Raw genomic sequence first — 6000 nt, 5'->3', positions numbered from 1 at the left:
TGGAGTGCAGTGGCACCATCTTGGCTCATTGCAACCTCCGCCTCCTAGGTTCAAGCAATTCTCCTGTGTCAGCCTCGCTAGTAGCTGGGACTACAGCTGCATGCCATGGTGCCTGGCTAATTTTTGTATTTTTAGTAGAGATGGTTTTACCATATTGGTCAGGCTGGTCTCAAACTCCTGACCTCAGGTGATCCACCTGCCTCAGCCTCCCAAAGTGCTGGGATTACAGGTGTGAGCCACCACACTCGGGCTCTCTTTTTAACGGAACACTTTCCATCTCCAGGATTCCAGCACCATCCTAAATATCTAAGACTACAGATAGACACCGAAAATCTCTTCCCTCGGTTCTCTGTGTGCTGTGGCCTGTAATTCATCCGAGTCAAGAGACAAGCTTAATTCAATTTAGACACAAATAAAGGTTCTCATTAGAGGGGAGTGGCCACATTGGAAGACAATTTGGCAACACACTGATGTCACTGAATCACTGAATTAAACAGATGCCTCTTCAATGTGAAGGCTCTGATCCCTTTCAAAGAACTGGCTTCTATAGACCCTTGAATTCTTAGAACCAGTCATTTGGGGTCAAAAAATATTGTTGAAGGGTTTATGGTCTACCTTAAAATTCTCTTCCACCTTGCTGTGTGCCATGATCCTTAGGGGTCGCTGGGGAGAGAAGAGAGAGTCGGCAGGAAGACCTACGGAGCCAGCTTTCCTGCAACACCGTACCATGGGGGGCTCTGGGGAGCGGTCAGACATTCACCTGTGTGTGGCCTGCTGTGTGTAAGTGGTCTGCCAATAGGATTCTGAGGTTAATTTGCGATTACATGCCATCCTAAAGGGGCCAGCCAGCCACTCCTCCCATCTCCCCCACACTGTTGCTAATCAGAGATGTCTGCATTTTCATGTTGATCACTGTTTTCATGTTTAGTTTTTTTTTTTTTTTTTCCGGGGGACCTTGCTAGTGCCGGGGATGGGGGTGGGGTGTGGTGGCTGTGCGCCCATGCATGAGTCCCTCCCCATCCCACGCTGCTGCAAGCCTCCTTCATGTTAGTTTTAACTGCTGGTTCAAATTTATAAAGGCTATGTCAGCCAGGCAGCACATGCCCCAGGCCTGATCCCATCAGTCGCTTCCAGTTTGCAACCTCTGACCTAAGGCGCCACGTAAATATCACTGGTGGAGAAAGAGGGGATGCTGGTTGTCAGTTTCTTCTGATATTGGCACCAGAGTGTGATGTGAATGCAGATTCATTCTTAGTCCAGACAGCAGTTTCTGTTCTAGGAGTTAACAGGTAGTTACAAAGCATTTTTACTTTACTTTATTTATTTAGAAACAGGGTCCCTATCTGTTGTCCAGGCTGGAATGCAGTAGTGCAGTCTTGGTTCACTTCAGCCTCAACCTCCTGGGTGCAAGCAATCCTCCCATCTCAGGCTCTGGAGTAGTTAGGACTACAGGTGCACACCACCACACCTAACTAATTTTTGTATTTTTTTGTAGATATGGGGTCTTGCTATGTTGTCCAGGCTGGTGTTGAACTCTGGCTTCAAGTGATCCTCCCACTTTGGCCTCCCAAAGTGCTGAGATTGCAGATGTGAGCCAGCACACCTAGCTCACAAAGCATTAAAAAAAAAAAAAAAAAAAAAAAATGGCGTTGCAGGGAATCTTAATGTAAATGGCATTGAAGTTTGACAGAAAGAGTCTTAACTTCACAATGAGGGATTCCTGTGGCTGCTGCTTTGGGGCACCTTTTTTTTTTTTTTTTTTCCTGAGATAGGGTTTCACTCTGTCACCCAGGCTACAGTGCCATGGCACTTTCTTAGCTCACTTCTGCCTCGAGCTCCTGATCTCAAGTGATCCTCCTTCCTCACCCTCCTGGGTAGTTAGGACTATAGGCACACACCACCACACTCCGCTAATTTAAAAAAATTTTTTGGTAGAGGTGTAGGGAGGCTCTTACTATGTTGCTCAGGCTGGTCTTGAATTCCTGGCCTCAAGTGATCCTCCTCCCTTGGCCTCTCAAAGTGCTGGGATTACAGGTGTTAGACACTACACCTGGCCTGCGGCCCAGGTTTCATGAGGGCCTGTCTCCCCGAGTAAAGGACTAGGAATTTGTCATCTACATGTTTGGGACCCTCAAACTGGCCTTGGAAATAGTGCATGCATATAGTAGGGGCTGAAAAGTGTACTGAATTAATGTTGCTTTCTGCAGATCTAGATCTATAAACAAAAAACAAAGCAAAAATACAAATGAATGAATGTTGCTGACCACTTTCACTTACAAACTTCACTTTAAAAACATTAAATAAAAACCCTTGGCCGGGTGCGGTGGCTCACGACTGTAATCCCAGCACTTTGGGAGACCGAGGCAGGTGGATCAGGAGTTCAAGATCAGCCTGGCCAACATGGTGAAACTTCATCTCTACTAAAAATATAAAAATTAGCTGGGTGTGGTGGCAGGCGCCTGTAATCCCAGCTACACAGGAGGCTGAGGCAGGAGAATGGCTTGAACCCAGGAGGCGGAGGTTGCAGTGAGCTGAGATCATGCCACTGCACTCCAGCCTGGGTGACATAGTGAGACTCTGTGCCCCCCAAAAACAAACAAAACTAAAAAAAACCCCAACTCTTTGGCTGAGCATGGTGGCTGTAATCTCAGCACTTTATCTTAGCTACTGAGTACAGGTACAAAGTAGTAAGACCTTGGGATTGAACCAGGGTTGGGATTATGCCAAGTGCTTACCGTGGTCATGGAGAAGCGTGAGGCAGTTGTGGTTGGCTGCAGCTGTGGTGATTTTAATGATGGACAATGGAATCTAAGCTAGATCAAATGGGAAGTGTGGACATAAGAGGGTGAGGGACTGTAAAAGAGTCTAGGGAGCCATAATGAAGCACTGAATCAAGGGTTAGAAAGATGGAAATGATTTGGAGACTGTACTGTAGGAAAATCCACTCGTCCTTGCTGACTAGGTTCATTGGGACTCTCAAACCAAGGTGGGTCCTCAGCACAGCCTTGCAATTATAATATATTCCCATGGTCAACTCAGTCACCAACTCTCCTGGCCAGCTCTTTCACAAAGCCTCTCTCCTCCAACCTCCAGTGCCCTCTGCCCTCTATCCCCTCATTCTCAGCTGATGACGTGGCTCATTATTTTGCTGAAAAAACAGAAGCAATCAGAAGAGGCTGATCATCAGGCTAATGGATCTCCTTTGTCTCTTCTGACCCTAGCTCCTCAATGTCCACTGAGTCAATTTCTCATACACTAGCCAGAGTTATTATATGAGCGCTCACTGAGAACAAAATCCAAATTCCTTACCATGACCTAAAGCATATCCATGGTCTACCCACATGCTTGCCTCTGATTTCATCTCCCTCCCTGTCTCCCTGGCTGTGTCCATCCTACCCACATAGATCTCCTTGCTTTTTTGGCCAACACCCAAGACATATTCCCATCTCAGGACCTTTGCACATGCTGCTTCAGTCTCTGGAGTGTTCTTCCCCCAAAAGTATATGTGGTATGCTTTCTCATTTCTTTCTCTTTTTTTTTTGAGATGGAGTTTCACTCTTATCACCCACGTTGGAGTGCAAAGGTGCGATCTCGGCTCATTGTAACCTCTGCCTCCTGGCTTCAGGTGATTCTCCTGCCTCAACCTCCAGAGTAGCTGGGATTACAGGCACGAGCCACCACACCTGACCAGTATGCATTATTTTAAATTTATCTTTAAACTCCACAAAACAATAATAAACATATCCTTTTTGTGAAAAATAAAAACATTACTGAGAAACTAAGTTTCCTTTGATTCCCTGCCCCCATCCCAACAATCCTAGGCCACTCCCTGCTCCCTTTTTCCCAGAGATAGCCACTCTTCACTGGGTATAAATCCTTCCAGGCCTTTTGCTATGCATTTATGTGCACTACATATGTGCCAATAGGGAATATATACAGTTGTCCCTTGATTTCCCTGGGGGATTGGTTTCTGGACCCCTGTAATGCTAAAATCTGAGATGCTTACATCCCCTGTAGAAAATGGCAGTCTTTACATGTAACCTACATACAACCTCCTGTATACTTTATTTATTTTTTCATTAAAAACATGTTTTTTTGTTTGTTTTTTGTTTTTTGAGATAGGGTCTCTGTCTGTCACCCGGGCTGGAGTGCAGTGGCATGATCAGGGGTCACTGCAGCTTTGACTTCCCGGGCTCAAGTGATCTACCTCAGCCTCCAGAGTAGCTGGAACTACAGGCATGTGCTACCACGCCTTGCTAATTTAAAACAATTTTTATTAGAGATGAGGTGTTTTTTTTTCTTTTCTTTTCTTTTCTTTTTTTTTGAGAGAAAGTCTCACTCTGTCATCCAGGCTGGAGTGCAGTGGCACCATCTCGGTTCACTGCAACCTCTGCCTCCCAGGTTCAAGTGATTCTTCTGCCTCAGCCTCCCGAGTAGCTGGGATTACAGGCGTGCGCCACCATGCCTGGCTAAGTTTTGTATTTTTAGTAGAGATAGGGTTTTACCATGTTGCCCTGGCTGGTCTCAAACTCCTGCCTCGGCCTCCCAAACTGCTAGGATTACAGACGTGAGCCAATACACCTGGCCTAGAGACGAGGTCTTGCTTTGTTGCCCAGGCTGGTCTCAAACGCCTGGCCTCTAGTGATCCTCCCTCCTGCCTCGGCCTCCCAAAGGACTGAGATTACAGGCATGAGCCACCACGTCTGGCCCCTCCTGTATACTTTATTATTTATATATTTATTTATTTTGAGATAGGTCTTGCTGTCACCTAAGCTGGAGGGCAGTGGTGCAATCTCGGCTCGCCGCAACCTCTGCCTCCTGGGCTTAAGCAGTCTTCCCATCTCAGCCTCCCAAATAGCTGCAACTACAGGCATGAGCCACCACACTTGGCTAATTTTTTGTATTGTTTGTAGAGATGGTGTTTTACCATGTTGTCCAGGCTGGTCTTGAACTCCTGAGCTCAAGCAGCCCACCTGCCTCGGCTTCCCAAAGTGTTGAGATTACAGGCATGAACCACCATGAGCAGCCCCTCCTGTATACTTTAAATCATCTCTACATTTCTTACCTGCAATACCTAATACAATGCAAATATGTACATAGTTCTCATATACTGTATTTTTTTTTTTTTTTTCTAGAGAGAGAGTCAGTCTTGCTTTGTTGCCCAGGCTGGTCTGGAACTCCTGGCCTCAAGTGATCCTCCTGCCTCAGCCTCCCAAAATGCTAGGATTACAGGTGTAAGCCACCACTCCTGGCCATGTATTTTTAAATACGTATTTTTTAAATTATTGCTTTTTTCCCCCCCAAATATTTTCTATCTGTGGTTAGTTGAATTTACACATGTGGAACCTGAGAGGCTGTGGAGGATTGACTGTATATAGTACTGCCTGTGGTTTATTTATTTTTCTTATTTTAGCTTTAGAAACACTATTGGGATTAACACTATAGCTGGTCCAGATTGCCAAAAAATAAGACAACAGAAGTCTGAACTGATGTTCTCGAGCAGTTGGCCTATGTCTCACAGATACATTTTGCTCTTGACCTAAGCTGAAGCAGGAATGTAATTTGGAGTTTGTCATTTGCGATGGAGAGGATGGGGTTCTGCTAGCTGAGAAGCATTTATCGTAGTCAGGGCTGACCCCAGAGGCCTCTGTTTATTTCAAACTCTGTCTCTCAGTTTATTCAGAGCTAGGATGTACCTGCAAAGTTGGAGGCTCAATTCCAAGCCACCAGGGAAGACTGGTGGCTCCTGTGTTCCAAAGTGACCCCTATGGCTATCTTGTCCCTGGCTTCATCTATCATTGGAAAACCAAAAGCAACTATGTCTTTAGCAAGGAACTTTGAAACACCTCTCACAGAATTGCTGACTCATCCTTGATTTAAAGAGCAATGAACAGGTCTGACCTTTTTAGAAACAAACCATGGCACTACCTCCAGGAAATAGGACAATGTTCCTTTGACAGTGGACTATAGTGCCAGCGTGTATGGGGTGGTGCCTTTCCT

The sequence above is a fragment of the Chlorocebus sabaeus genome, chromosome 15 (assembly GCF_047675955.1).
Source record: "Chlorocebus sabaeus isolate Y175 chromosome 15, mChlSab1.0.hap1, whole genome shotgun sequence".
Classification (NCBI taxonomy): domain Eukaryota; kingdom Metazoa; phylum Chordata; class Mammalia; order Primates; family Cercopithecidae; genus Chlorocebus; species Chlorocebus sabaeus.
This window is presented reverse-complemented; position numbering follows the sequence as displayed.